Below are 16,098 nucleotides of genomic sequence, written 5' to 3' on the forward strand. Positions count from 1 at the left end.
AAAAGATCCTGGGATTGTTGTGTTTGTAGCCTTGAAAATCTTGGACTCAATCTTAAAGGGATTTTTCCAACCTAAAAGATCCTGGGGTTGTTGTGTTTGTAGCCATAAAGGCTTGGACTTGATCTTAAAGGGTTTTTTCCAGCCTAAAATCCTAAGATTCTTCTTTTGTATCCATGAAAGTCTTGGACACAATCTTAAAGGGGATTTTTCAACCTAAAAGTTCCTGGGATTGTTGTGTTTGTGGCCTTGAAAATCTTGGATTAAAAGGGATTTTTCCAACCTAAAAGATCTTGGGATTGTTGCATTTGTAGCCATGAAAGGTTGGAAAAAGCCTTTGAATCCAACCTACAACATCCTGGGATTGTTGTGTTTGTAGCCATAAAGGCTTGGACTTGATCTTAAATGGATTTTCCAGCCTAAAAGTTCCTGGGATTGTTGTGTTTGTATCCATGAAAGGCTGGAAAAAGCCTTTGAATCCAAGACTAAAAGATCTTGGGATTGTTGTGTTTATAGGCAAGAAAGTCTTGGATTCAAAGGATTTTTCCATCCTAAAAGATCCTGGAATTGTTGTGTTTATAGCCTTGAAAATCTTGGATTCAAAGGGATTTTTCCAACCTAAAAGATCCTGGGATTGTTGCATTTGTAGCCATGAAAGGTTGGAAAAAGCCTTTGAATCCAAGACTAAAAGATCCTGGGATTGTTGTGTTTGTAGCATTGAAAATCTTGGATTTAAAGGGATTTTTCCAACATAAAAGATCCTGGAATTGTTGTGTTTATAGGCAGGAAAGTCTTGGATTCAAAGGGATTTTTCCAACCTAAAAGATCCTGGGATTGTTGCATTTGTAGCCATGAAAGGCTGGAAAAAGCCTTTGAATCCAAGACTAAAAGATCCTGGGATTGTTGTGTTTGTAACCATGAAAGCCTTGGACTTGATTTTAAGGGGGTTTTCCGGCCTGAAATCCTGGGATTCTTCTTTTGTATCCATGAAAGTCTTGAACTTGATCATAAATGGGTTTTTCCAGCCTAAAAGAGCCTGGGATTGTTGTGTTTGTAGCCATGAAAGGCTGGAAAAACTCTTTGAATCCAAGACTAAAAGATCCTGGGATTGTTGTATTTGTAGCATTGAAAATCTTGGATTCAAAGGGATTTTTCCAGCATAAAAGATCCTGGGATTGTTGTGTTTGTAGCCATAAAGTGTTGGACTTGATCTTAAAGGGATTTTTCCATTCTAAAATCCTGGGATTCTTTTTTTGTAACCATTAAAGTTTGGAACTTGATCTTAAATGGGTTTTCCAGCCTAAAAGATCCTGGGATTGTTGTGTTTATAGGCAGGAAAGTCTTGGATTCAAAGGGGTTTTTCCAACCTCAAAGATCTTTTGATTTTTGTGTTTGTGGCCATGAAAGTCTTGGATTCAAAGGATTTTCCCAGCATAAAAGATCTTGGGATTATTACATTTGTAGCCATAAAGTCTTGGACTTGATCTTAAAGGGTTTTTCCAGCCTGAAATCCTGGGATTCTTTTTTGTAACCATGAAATTTTTGAACTTGATCTTAAATGGGTTTTTCCAGCCTAAAAGAGCCTGGGATTTGTGTTTGTAGCCATGAAAGGTTGGAAAAAGCCTTTGAATCCAAGACTAAAAGATCCTGGGATTGTTGTGTTTGTGGCCTTGAAAATCTTGGATTCAAAGGGATTTTACCAACATAAAAGATCCTGGGATTGTTGAATTTGTAACCATGAATACCTTGGACTTGATCTTAAGGGATTTTTCCAGCCTAAAATCCTGGGATTCTTCTTTTGTATCCATGAAATTCTTGAATTTGATCTTAAATGGGTTTTTCCAGCCTAAAAGATCCTGGGATTGTTGTGTTTATAGGCAGGAAAGTCTTGGATTCAAAGGGTTTTCCCCACATAAAATATCCTGGGATTGTTGTGTTTGTAGCCATGAAAGGCTGGAAAAACCCTTTGAATCCAAGACTAAAAGATCCTGGGATTGTTGTGTTTGTGGCCTTGAAAGTCTTGGACTCAATCTTAAAGGGATTTTTCCAACCTAAAAGATCCTGGGGTTGTTGTGTTTATAGGCAGGAAAGTCTTGGATTCAAAGGATTTTTCCAACCTCAAAGTTCCTGGGATTTTTGCATTTGTAGCCATAAAGGCTTGGACTTGATCTTAAAGGGTTTTTTCAGCCTAAAATCCTGAGATTCTTCTTTTGTATCCATGAAAGTCTTCAATTTGATCTTAAATGGGTTTTTCCATCCTAAAAGATCCTGGGATTGTTGTGTTTGTGGCCTTGAAAATCTTGGATTCAAAGGGACTTTTCCAACCTAAAAGATCCTGGGATTGTTGCATTTGTAGTCATGAAAGTGTTGGACTTGATCTTAAAGGGATTTTTCCATTCTAAAATCCTGGGATTCTTTTTTTGTAACCATTAAAGTTTGGAACTTGATCTTAAATGGGTTTTCCAGCCTAAAAGATCCTGGGATTGTTGTGTTTGTAGCCATGAAAGGCTGGAATAACCCTTTGAATCCAAGACTAAAAGATCCTGGGATTGCTGTGTTAGTTAGCACAAATGTCTTGGATTCAAAGGGATTTTCCAGCATAAAAGATTTTGGGATTATTACATTTGTAGCCATAAAGGCTTGGACTTGATCTTAAAGGGATTTTTCCATCCCAAACCCCTGGGATTGTTGTGTTTGTAGCCATGAAGGCTGGAAAAAGTCTTTGAATCCAAGACTAAAAGATCCTGGGATTGTTGTGTTTATAGGCACAAATGTCTTGGACTCAATCCTAAAGGGATTTTTCCATCCTAAAATCCTGGGATTGTTGTGTTTGCAGCCACAAAAGCCTTGGATTCCAAGGGTTTTCCCATCAAACCTGCTGGGATTGTTGTGTTTGCAGGCACGAGAGCCCCCTGTTTGACTTCATCGAGAGCTGCCTGAGGAACAAGCACGAGATGGTGATTTATGAGGCTGCCTCTGCCATCATCCACCTGCCCAACTGCACTGCCAGGGAGCTGGCACCGGCTGTGTCAGGTGGGTCACACCCTGGGAGCCCTGGAACGGCTGGAATGGAGACATTCCCAGAAAATCCAGCACAATTAGAACACCCAAACGCTGATTGTCTGCTAATTTGGGGTGAATGGAGACATTCCCAGGAAATCCAGCACAATTATAACACCCAAACGCTGATTGTCTGGTAATTTGGGGTGAATGGAGACATTCCCAGAAAATCCAGCACAATTAGAACACCCAAACGCTGATTTTCTGGTAATTTGGGGTGAATGGAGACATTCCCAGGAAATCCAGCACAATTAGAACACCCAAACGCTGATTGTCTGCTAATTTGGGGTGAATGGAGACATTCCCAGAAAATCCAGCACAATTATAACACCCAAACGCTGATTGTCTGCTAATTTGGGGTGAATGGAGACATTCCCAGAAAATCCAGCACAATTATAACACCCAAACGCTGATTGTCTGCTAATTTGGGGTGAATGGAGACATTCCCAGAAAATCCAGCACAATTAGAACACCCAAACGCTGATTGTCTGCTAATTTGGGGTGAATGGAGACATTCCCAGGAAATCCAGCACAATTATAACACCCAAAAGCTGATTGTCTGGTAATTTGGGGTGAAAAGCCCTTTATTGCCAAATGAAAGGGTTTTTGGAGGAGATCATCCAGAAATCATTTTCCATCCCAGATAAATGGGATTAGAGGTGATGCTTGTTCTTATCCAGCTGCAGGAATTTGGGATGGGAGGGAATCCTGGAATAGTTTTGGGTTGGAATGGATCTCAAAGATCACCCAGTGCCAGGCAGGGACACCTCCCCTGTCCAATGCCAGATAAATGGGATTAGAGCTGATGCTTGTCTATCCAGCTGCAGGAATTTGGGATGGGAGGAAATCATGGTTTGGGTTGGAATGGATCTCAAAGATCACCCAGTGCCACACAGGGACACAGATAAATGGCATTAGAGAGTGATGCTTGTCCTTATCCAGCTGCAGGATTTGGGATGGGAGGGAATCCTGGAATGATTTGGGTTGGAATGGACCTCAAAGATCACCCAGTGCCAGGCAGGGACACAGATAAATGGGATTAGAGCTGATGCTTGTCCTTATCCAGCTGTAGAATTTGGGATGGGAGGGAATCCTGGAATAGTTTGGGTTGGAATGGACCTCAAAGATCACCCAGTGCCAGGCAGGGACACCTCCCCTGTCCAATGCCAGATAAATGGGATTAGAGGGTGATGCTTGTCTTTATCCAGCTGTAGGATTTGGGATGGGAGGGAATCCTGGAATAGTTTTGGGTTGGAATGGACCTCAAAGATCACCCAGTGCCACTGTAGGGACACAGATAAATGGGATTAGAGGTGATGCTTGTCTTTGTCCAGCTGCAGGAATTTGGGATGGGAGGGAATCCTGGAATAGTTTGGGTTGGAATGGACCTCAAAGATCACCCAGTGCCAGGCAGGGACACCTCCCCTGTCCCAGTGTGCTCCCCAATGCCAGATAAATGGGATTAGAGGGTGATGCTTGTCCTTATCCAGGTGCTAGAATTTGGGATGGGAGGGAATCCTGGAATAGTTTTGGGTTGGAATGGACCTCAAAGATCACCCAGTGCCACACAGGGACACAGATAAATGGGATTAGAGCTGATGCTTGTCTTTGTCCAGCTGCAGGATTTGGGATGGGAGGGAATTATGGAATAGTTTGGGTTGGAATGGACCTCAAAGATCACCCAGTGCCACACAGGGACACAGATAAATGGGATTAGAGCTGATGCTTGTCTTTGTCCAGCTGCAGGATTTGGGATGGGAGGGAATTATGGAATAGTTTGGGTTGGAATGGACCTTAAAGATCACCCAGTGCCAGGCAGGGACACCTCCCCTGTCCAATGCCAGATAAATGGGATTAGAGCTGATGCTTGTCTTTGTCCAGCTGCAGGATTTGGGATGGGAGGGAATCCTGGAATAGTTTTGGGTTGGAATGGACCTCAAAGATCACCCAGTGCCAGATAAATGGGATTAGAGCTGATGCTTGTCCTTATCCAGCTGCAGGAATTTGGGATGGGAGGGAATCCTGGAATGATTTGGGTTGGAATGGACCTTAAAGATCACCCAGTGCCACTGCAGGGACACCTCCCCTGTCCCAGTGTGCTCCCCAATGCCAGATAAATGGCATTAGAGGGTGATGCTTGTCCTTATCCAGCTGCAGGAATTTGGGATGGGAGGGAATCATGATTTGGGTTGGAAGGGATCTTAAAGATCACCCAGTGCCAGGCAGGGACACAGATAAATGGCATTAGAGCTGATGCTTGTCTATCCAGCTGCAGGAATTTGGGATGGGAGGGAATTATGGAATAGTTTTGGGTTGGAATGGACCTCAAAGATCACCCAGTGCCAGGCAGGGACACAGATAAATGGCATTAGAGCTGATGCTTGTCTATCCAGCTGCAGGATTTGGGATGGGAGGGAATTATGGAATAGTTTTGGGTTGGAATGGACCTCAAAGATCACCCAGTGCCAGGCAGGGACACCTCCCCTGTCCAATGCCAGGAGCTTGGAGCTTGTGCTCCAAACCCTGCCCAGTGCCAGATAAATGGCATTAGAGCTGATGCTTGTCTATCCAGCTGTAGAATTTGGGATGGGAGGGAATCCTGGAATGATTTGGGTTGGAAGGGATCTCAAAGATCACCCAGTGCCAGGCAGGGACACAGATAAATGGGATTAGAGGGTGATGCTTGTCCTTATCCAGCTGCAGGAATTTGGGATGGGAGGGAATCCTGGAATAGTTTTGGGTTGGAATGGACCTTAAAGATCACCCAGTGCCAGGCAGGGACACAGATAAATGGCATTAGAGCTGATGCTTGTCTATCCAGCTGCAGGATTTGGGATGGGAGGGAATTATGGAATAGTTTTGGGTTGGAATGGATCTCAAAGATCATCCCGTGCCAGGGACACCTCCCCTGTCCCAGTGTGCTCCAAGCCCTCTCCAATGCCAGATAAATGGGATTAGAGGGTGATGCTTGTCCTTATCCAGCTGCAGGATTTGGGATGGGAGGGAATCCTGGAATAGTTTTGGGTTGGAATGGACCTCAAAGATCACCCAGTGCCACAACAGGGACACCTCCCCTGTCCCAGTGTGCTCCAAGCCCTGCCCAACCCAGCCTTGGACATTTGAACAGCCACAGATTGTCTGGGAAAACTCTGCTGCAGCTGGAATATAGAGCTGGAATGTGGAGCCACCCGAGCCACCCTCTGTCACTGGCAGTGGGATAAAAACCAGGAGTTTTTCCAACCTGTGTGATAAACTCTGCTAGCAGTGTGTAGCTGGAGATACATCAGACATTCTGCTCTGTTTCCTTTCTTTGAAAGAAGCCAAATCTTTGGTTTTTTGGTTGATTTTGATTTTGTCTTTCCCAGTGTTGCAGCTTTTCTGCAGCTCTCCCAAGCCTGTCCTGCGCTACGCAGCCGTGAGGACCCTCAATAAAGTGAGTGCTCCAAAACCTCCAAAATCTTCATTCTGTGAGCCTGATGATGGCTGTGCCACCTCAGGTGCCCTGGCATGGCTTCATTTGGAATTATTCCATGCTGGAGAATTGGGAAAAAGCCAATCTGGCTTTTCTGTGCCAGCTCTCCTGGTGGGACAGAAATCTTTCCTGCATTCAGGCTGTGCTTGCTCATTTTGGGACCATGGGGATAGAACAAGCTGGTGGTTTGATAATCTGTGAGCTTTCAGCTGGATATTTAATATTACAAAAATCCAATTCCATGCTGGAGAATTGGGAAAAAGCCAATCTGGCTTTTCTGTGCCAGCTCTCCTGGTGGGACAGAAATCTTTCCTGCATTCAGGCTGTGCTTGCTCATTTTGGGAACAAGCTGGTAGTTTGATAACCTGTGAGCTTTCAGCTGGATATTTAATATTACAAAAATCCAATTCCATGCTGGAGAATTGGGATAAAGCCAATCTGGCTTTTCTGTGCCAGCTCTCCTGGTGGGACAGAAATCTTTCCTGTATTCAGGCTGTGATTGCTCATTTTGGGCAATTTGTTCTATCCTCATTGACCATGGGGATAGAACAAGCTGGTGGTTTGATAATCTGTGAGCTTTCAGCTGGATATTTAATATTACAAAAATCCAATTCCATGCTGGAGAATTGGGATAAAGCCAATCTGGCTTTTCTGTGCCAGCTCTCCTGGTGGGACAGAAATCTTTCCTGCATTCAGGCTGTGATTGCTCATTTTGGGCAATTTGTTCTATCCTCATTGGCAAATTGGCAATTTGGGCATTTGTTCTATCCTCATTGACCATGGGGATAGAACAAGCTGGTAGTTTGATAATCTGTGAGCTTTCAGCTGGATATTTAATATTACAAAAATATTAAAATATTACAAAAATCCAATCCAATCTAAATATTACAAAAATCCAAAAGGATCTCAGAGATATTCTGATTTCAGAGCTGCAAAAATTTGAGACTCAAACCCACGAGCTGTAAATTAAAATCTCCTTAAAACGCCTGAACCCTAGTCGCCAACATCCTAATCCTCACCTGAGTAGGCAGCCAACCGGTAGAACATCCCTTCATCATCATCGGCCAACTAGCCTCATTCACATATTTCATAATCATTCTAGTCCTCTTCCCCCTCGCGGCCATCCTAGAGAACAAAATACTTAAACTCTAATTCACTCTAATAGTTTATAAAAACATTGGTCTTGTAAGCCAAAGATTGAAGACTAAACCCCTTCTTAGAGTTACCCCACCACCCACCTCAGGAAGAAAGGACTCAAACCCTCCTCTCCAACTCCCAAAGCTGGCATTTTTCAACTAAACTACTTCCTGACCTTACCACTAAACAGCTCGAATTGCCCCCCGAGATAACCCCCGTACAAGCTCCAACACCACAAACAAAGTTAACAACAACCCCCACCCCCCAATCAAAAGTAATCCCACCCCCTCTGAATACAACACCGCCACCGTAGTAAACCCCTCAGGTTTAGCCAGGGCCCCTTGGAGAATAGAATGCTGACACAGCGGCAAAGAAGTTTCCTGTCTCCAGGGACATCCGCCTTGTACCTTATCCCTATAGCCATGTAAGGCAATATTGTGTTAAACCCTACCATTGGTCACTTATGGTCACTCTAACCCCTTTGCCATTGGTCAGGATTGGATCCAGGCCAAGGGTATAAAAGTAGCACACTGTACCCCTACTAACTGGGAAGAAGAAGAGCTGAGACCCTTCACGGACCCCTACAATAAAGCCATACTCGTGGAACAGCCAGCGTCTTCTGCTTCTCCTCTCTCTACCGTCTGCTGGAGCCTTAGGCCAAGGGAAAAGCTACCTAGCAAGCAAAGCTGAAATCACAAGAGCTGCCTGATCACTAAGAGCTGAATATTCCCTGCTTGCTAGGGGCTGACCCGCGGCCTTGGTCTGAGAGCGAGCTGGCTTCTAGCACCCAGTCCCCTTGGGGACTGAGCTCTGGAGCTGGAACAGCTTGCATAGGATACGACCAAGCAAAGCTCATTACCGCCACCCCACTAAAATCCGACCGAACCGACAACAAACCACCCCCATTCACTGTCCCCTCATCCACCAACAACCCCAACATTCCCCCCATAACAAGACCCACCACCACAACCAACCCCATCCCAAAACCATATCCAACAACATTCCAACTGTCCGGTTTTCTCGGCTGTTTGAGGGGCCTGGAAGGCCCGGAGTGGCCTTGGGACAGCCCGCGTATCGAAGGACGAGAAGAGGCTTCAGTTCTTCTTTCTGGTTTTATGTTTATTAATTGTTTATCTAAAAGATGTTCTTTCAGCTGAACAAAGATCTGCTCAGCAGCCAGCCATGAGCACACTGTGCCGTCCCACGGACCGCCACGTATCTTTATACCCATTGTTACGTGTACAATATTTATCATTTTTCCCCAATACCATTTATTCTTATAACTCGGTGTACTCTTAGTAATAACCAATCCAAAGGTGCCACCGTGGCCAAAGAAGATGGAGGAGAGGAGGAAGAAGAAGGAGGGCAGGACACACCCCAATTCCTCCATCTTACTCCTCTAAACCCCCCTGTACAGAAATCCTAAACCCTGTTTCTCACCCTCTAATTAGCTAATCTTTCCACCCTTCACCCCGGTGAGGCCCTCTTATCTTCATAAAGGTGTCGTCACCCGTGTAGGGTCAAAGTCCAGCCACCAGACACTTCTGGAACATTCCAGGACTCCCGGGCCCCCCAAGGGTGCTCTCGGGGGCCCTGCATCCCGGGACTCAGATCCTGAGATCCCACATCCAACTACCCCAAGCCTCCGGATAAGGCTCCGCTGCTAAAGACACCGAATACACAAACACCACCAACATCCCCCCTAAATAAACCATAACAAGCACCAAAGAAACAAAAGAAACCCCTAAACTCACCAATCAACCACACCCCGCAACCGCCGCCACAACCAACCCCAACACCCCATAATAAGGAGACGGATTAGACGCAACCGCCAACCCCCCCAAAACAAAACACAGCCCTAAAAATAAAACAAACTCTATCATAAAATTCTCGCTCGGCCTCTCTCCGAGATTTACGGCTTGAAAAGCCGTCGTTACAAAATTTAACTACAAGAACACCCAAATGCACCCCCCCCCTTCCCCCCCCAGTGCATTTTCTCTTGCTTCTAGGGTATGTATAATGAAGCCCCAAACTGCCCATCCGATCAGCATTTTACTACTGCACAAGAACATAACTTTGTTATCAAAATGCTTAGGCAGAGCCACAGACTGAAAATCAACCCTGAGCAGTCCTATCCCATTCCCATCCCATTAGCTCCTCACGCGACCCCTAACACTGGAGCCATATCCCATATCACCGGCGGGTGGTCTCATGTTAGGTACAAGGGGATTCGCCCCCATCCACACTCAGGAATTGCTGATGATGCTGTATGATAGGTTATTCATTAATCCGGAAGCAATCCTGGAATTATTGATAAGGCTGTATGATAGGTTATTCATTAATCCAGAAGCAATCCTGGTGGATCCTTCTGTTTGAAGTTTGGTAAGCAGGGCAAACAATAAAGAGAGATAGGGATAAGGAATTGTCGAGCTAAACATGATCAGAGCTAATAATGTCAAACTGACCCTAAGAGCTGTGCCAGTGTCAAACTGACCCTAAGAGCTGTGCCAATGTCAAACTGACCCTAAGAGCCGTGCCAATGTCAAACTGACCCTAAGAGCCGTGCCAATGTCAAACTGACCCTAAGAGCCGTGCCAATGTCAAACTGACCCTAAGAGCCGTGCCAAGCCATGGGAACCAAGCCAAGTACACCGGGAATTGACCATATTAGGATAGGAGTTCAAAAGTTTAAAGAGGAAGACTCATCAGAAGACCCTTGCCCATGAGGAAGGCACCGAAGGACCACCAAGAATAATCCTCAAAATAGATGTCTCCGCCCACACCACGCCTCTTATGAATATGCATGATTATGTATATGATATGATGTAACCCTGCACCCAAGACTGTATAAAAGCTTGCTTCTGTCATGAGATAGCTAGAAATCCCTTTGTGATTTCTCCGACGCGTCGTAATAAAATACCTCCTGTCTATGCTGACTTACTTGAGTCTCTTAGGCAGTTCTTCTCGCCTTTTGGGGCAAAATTCGGCATCAATAATATGCATCACACTCTTTGCCCCATGCTGCAGCTCTGCTTGCATGCCATGCTTTGAACTGCAGGATGCTGCACCTCCCACCTCATTTTGCAATTGCATTCCTTGCAGGTGGCCATGAAACACCCATCTGCAGTGACTGCCTGCAACCTGGACCTGGAGAACCTGATCACTGACTCCAACAGGAGCATTGCCACGCTGGCCATCACCACCCTGCTCAAGACTGGCAGCGAGAGCAGCGTGGACAGGCTGATGAAACAAATCTCCTCCTTCGTCTCAGAAATCTCTGACGAGTTCAAGGTGTGCCACTGGAGCCCTCTGCTCTCATTTCTTCTATTTCTATTTCTCCCATTTTTTGTTTGGTTTGAAGCTTTTGCTGTTTGGCAATGCTTTGGTGGTTTAGTCTGGCTGGGCAAAAATTCAGAATTTCCTTTTCAGCTTCATTATCCTTGTATGCTTTCCTCCCACCACTCCAAGGAAGGGAAAAATGTCATTTGGTGGATTCCTGGCTCCTGGGCAATATCCTGCCAATCTTGGACTTCCTTCTGGTTGGGTTAGAGAGGAGGAAGGATTTTAAGTGAGTTTGTATCACATCAGTCTTGATGCATAGTTAGGGAGCTGTGTTAATTAGGAATTTCAACCTAATTTGTAAATTTTGTAGGGACTAAACTGGAAGAAATTGGTGCATAATTTGGAAACTGTTCATTATGAATTTCTACCTAATTTGTAAATTTTATAGTGACTAATCTGGCAAGAAATTGGTGCATAATTTGGAAACTGTTCATTATCAATTTCTACCTAATTTGTAAATTTTATAGTGATTAAACTGGTAAGAAATTGGTCCATAGTTAGGGACCTGTGTTAATTATGAATTTTAACCTAATTTATAAGATTTGTAGTGACTAATCTGGTAAGGAATTGGTGCATAGTTCGGAAACTGTGTTAATTATTAATTTCTAACTACTCTAAGTTTTATAGTGACTAAACAGGTAAGAAATTGGTGCATAGTTAGGGAACTGTGTTAATTATGATTTTCTATCTAATTTGTAAGATTTATAGTGACTAAACTGGTAAGAAATTGGTGCACAGTTTGGAAACTGTTCATTATGAATTTCTACCTAATTTGTAAATTTTATAGTGACTAATCTGGTAAGAAATTGGTGCACAGTTTGGAAACTGTGTTAATTATTTCTACCTAACTGTGTTAATAATTTCTACCTAATTTGTAAATTTTATAGTGACTAAACTGGTAAGAAATTGGTGCATAATTTGGAAACTATTCATTATGAATTTCTACCTAATTTGTAAATTTTATAGTGACTAAACTGGTAAGAAATTGGTGCATAATTAGGAAACTATTCATTATGAATTTCTACCTAATTTGTAAATTTTATAGTGACTAAACTGGCAAGAAATAGGTTCAGGATGGGTCAGCTGTGCCTGTTCCATCATGAGGAGCAGAGCTGTGCACAACCAGCCTGCTTCAAGTGGTCTTGAGTCCTTGTTCTTATTTATGAGAAAAATAAGTGTTAGACAAGTTGGAAATTGCAGAGAGTTTTAATGAGAGAATGGGACAAATTAAAATTAGAGAGGGAAGGGAAGGGAAGGAAAAGGAGAGGGAAAAGGGGGGAAGGGGAAGGGGAAGGGGAAGGGGAAAGGAAATTTCAAGGAAAGGAAATTTCAAGGAAATTTCAAGGAAAGGAAATTTCAAGGAAATTTCAAGGAAAGGAAATTTCAAGGAAATTTCAAGGAAATTTCAAGGAAATTTCAAGGAAAGGAAATTTCAAGGAAATTTCAAGGAAAGGAAAGGAAATTTCAAGGAAAGGAAAGGAAAGGAAATTTCAAGGAAAGGAAATTTCAAGGAAATTTCAAGGAAAGGAAATTTCAAGGAAAGGAAATTTCAAGGAAAGGAAAGGAAATTTCAAGGAAAGGAAATTTCAAGGAAAGGAAATTTCAAGGAAAGGAAAGGAAAGGAAAGGAAAGGAAAGGAAAGGAAATTTCAAGGAAAGGAAAGGAAAGGAAAGGAAATTTCAAGGAAAGGAAAGGAAAGGAAAGGAAAGGAAAGGAAAGGAAAGGAAAGGAAAGGAAAGGAAAGGAAAGGAAATTTCAAGGAAAGGAAAGGAAAGGAAAGGAAATTTCAAGGAAAGGAAAGGAAAGGAAAGGAAAGGAAAGGAAAGGAAATTTCAAGGAAAGGAAAGGAAAGGAAAGGAAATTTCAAGGAAAGGAAAGGAAAGGAAAGGAAATTTCAAGGAAAGGAAAGGAAAGGAAAGGAAATTTCAAGGAAAGGAAAGGAAATTTCAAGGAAAGGAAAGGAAAGGAAAGGAAAGGAAAGGAAAGGAAAGGAAAGGAAAGGAAAGGAAAGGAAAGGAAAGGAAAGGAAAGGAAAGGAAAGGAAAGGAAAGGAAAGGAAAGGAAAGGAAAGGAAAGGAAAGGAAATTTCAAGGAAAGGAAAGGAAATTTCAAGGAAATTTCAAGGAAATTTCAAGGAAATTTCAAGGAAATTTCAAGGAAATTTCAAGGAAATTTCAAGGAAAGGAAAGGAAATTTCAAGGAAAGGAAATTTCAAGGAAAGGAAATTTCAAGGAAAGGAAATTTCAAGGAAAGGAAATTTCAAGGAAAGGAAATTTCAAGGAAAGGAAAGGAAAGGAAAGGAAAGGAAAGGAAAGGAAAGGAAAGGAAAGGAAAGGAAAGGAAAGGAAAGGAAAGGAAAGGAAAGGAAAGGAAAGGAAAGGAAAGGAAAGGAAAGGAAAGGAAAGGAAAGGAAAGGAAAGGAAAGGAAAGGAAAGGAAAGGAAAGGAAAGGAAAGGAAAGGGAAGGGAAGGGAAGGGAAGGGAAGGGAAGGGAAGGGAAGGGAAGGGAAGGGAAGGGAAGGGAAGGAAAGGGAAGGAAAGGGAAGGAAAGGAAAGGGAAGGGAAGGGAAGGAAAGGAAAGGAAAGGAAAGGAAAGGAAAGGAAAGGAAAGGAAAGGAAAGGAAAGGAAAGGAAAGGAAAGGAAAGGAAAGGAAAGGAAAGGAAAGGAAAGGAAAGGAAAGGAAAGGAAAGGAAAGGAAAGGGAAAAGGAAAGGAAAAGAAAAGGAAAGGAAAAGAAAAGGAGGAAAGGGAAGGGGACTTTGAGTTAACACATTCCATCTAAATTCCATTTTTTTTCCGCAGAGCCAGCCTTTGCACAAACCCTGAGAATCCACCAGCTGCTTTCTCTCCTTGCACATGAATTCACTAAGCTAGAACTGTGTTTTTCCCAGGATCTGATCCATGACCCTGTCCCTGTGTGTCCCCTCAGGTGGTGGTCGTGCAGGCCATCAGTGCCCTGTGCCAGAAGTACCCGCGCAAGCACGGCGTGATGATGACCTTCCTGTCCAACATGCTCAGGGATGATGTACGTGGGGCTGCTGCTCTGGGCACGGTTTGGGCACATTTTGGGCCTGCTGGGTGGTGGGAAGGGTCCTTCTGTCAGTGGGGAATGAGGGATTGCAGCTCCTGCTGGCTCAGGGCTGTGGGAAATGCTTGGGAATGGGGGAGGCCTTCAGGGGCTCCATAGAGCACAGGCTGGGCAGAGTTAAAGGAGTGAAATTGGGATTTATTAAAGGTCTTCGATAGGTACAGAGGCTGCCTTGAAGACAAAAATAAAGGAATAAAATAGGGATTTATTAAAGGCCTCCATGGATACACCTCATGCCTTGAGAGGCTACTTATAACAGAGGCTAGACAAATATAAAGGAATAAAAAAGCTAAAATCCTGAGTTTGGAGTTATAACTAAAGCAGCCCAGGGTTTGAAAAACCTAAAAGTTAAAATCCTGAGTTTGGAGTTCTACCTAAAGCAGTCCAGGGTTTGAAAAATATAAAAGTTAAAATCCTGAGTTTGGAGTTCTACCTAAAGCAGTCCAGAGGTTGAAAACCACAAAAGCTAAAATCCTGAGTTTGGAGTTCTACCTAAAGCAGTCCAGAGTTTGAAAAACATAAAAGTTAAAATCCTGAGTTTGGAGTTCTACCTAAAGCAATACAGAGTTTGAAAACCACAAAAGTTAAAATCCTGAGTTTGGAGTCCAGAGTTTGAAAACCACAAAAGCTAAAATCCTGAGTTTGGAGTTCTACCTAAAGCAGTCCAGGGGTTGAAAACCACAAAAGCTAAAATCCTGAGTTTGGAGTTATACCTAAAGCAATACAGAGTTTGAAAACCACAAAAGCTAAAATCCTGAGTTTGGAGTTCTACCTAAAGCAGTCCAGGGGTTGAAAACCACAAAAGTTAAAATCCTGAGTTTGGAGTCCAGAGTTTGAAAACCACAAAAGCTAAAATCCTGAGTTTGGAGTTCTACCTAAAGCAGTCCAAGGGTGGAAAACCACAAAAGCTAAAATCCTGAGTTTGGAGTCCAGAGTTTGAAACCCACAGAAGCTAAAATCCTGAGTTTGGAGTTATACCTAAAGCAGCCCAGGGGTTGAAAAACATAAAAGTTAAAATCCTGAGTTTGGAGTCCAGAGGTTGAAAACCACAAAAGCTAAAATCCTGAGTTTGGAGTTCTACCTAAAGCAATACAGAGTTTGAAAACCACAAAAGCTAAAATCCTGAGTTTGGAGTTCTACCTAAAGCAGGGGTTGGAAACATAAAAGTTAAAATCCTGAGTTTGGAGTTCTACCTAAGTTTGAAAACCACAAAAGCTAAAATCCTGAGTTTGGAGTTCTACCTAAAGCAGTCCAGGGGTTGAAAACCACAAAAGTTAAAATCCTGAGTTTGGAGTCCAGAGGTTGAAAACCACAAAAGCTAAAATCCTAACGCTGAGGATGCTCAGAGGGCTGGGAGTGCCCTGCCAGCACATCCAGCCCATTTTCCCCCCCAGTTTATACACAGGATTGTTTTCTCCATGGGCAGCAGTCAGTGAAGCACCAATGGCTCCAAGCCACGCTCAGTGTCCCCGTGTCCCTTTGCAGGGTGGCTTTGAGTACAAGAGAGCCATCGTGGACTGCATCATCAGCATCATCGAGGAGAACCCCGAGAGCAAGGAGGCCGGGCTGGCTCACCTGTGCGAGTTCATCGAGGACTGCGAGCACACCGTGCTGGCCACCAAGATCCTGCACCTGCTGGGCAAGGAGGGGCCCAGGACCCCCTGCCCCTCCAAGTACATCCGCTTCATCTTCAACAGGGTGGTGCTGGAGAACGAGGCTGTCAGGGCTGGTGAGTGCAGATCCAGGCCTGCAGTTCTGGCTTTTTGCCTTTTCCTCAAACTGGGAATGGAATGTGAGATAATTGTAGTAAGGTGTCCTGGTTTAGGGTAAATCTGGGAGAATCTCCAAAGGGGTTTCTCTAGAAAGATTCAAGCAGCCCCACTCTGTGCTGGCCACCAAGATCCTGCACCTGCTGGGCAAGGAGGGGCCCAGGGTGGTGCTGGAGAACAAGGCTGTGAGGGCTGTGAGAATTCCAGGCCTGCAATTCTGGCTCATTGCCTTTC

General features: G+C 43.8%; 1 protein-coding gene across 1 annotated transcript in view; it reads left to right on the forward strand.

Moving 5' to 3' along the window:
* The window catches only part of COPG2 (COPI coat complex subunit gamma 2), a 93,857-nt gene that overhangs the window by 54,524 nt on the left and 23,235 nt on the right, over window positions 1–16,098 (forward strand). The gene's annotated exons all lie outside the window — the stretch shown is intronic.

The sequence above is a fragment of the Zonotrichia leucophrys genome, chromosome 1A (genome assembly GCF_028769735.1).
Source record: "Zonotrichia leucophrys gambelii isolate GWCS_2022_RI chromosome 1A, RI_Zleu_2.0, whole genome shotgun sequence".
Taxonomy (NCBI): Eukaryota; Metazoa; Chordata; class Aves; order Passeriformes; family Passerellidae; genus Zonotrichia; species Zonotrichia leucophrys.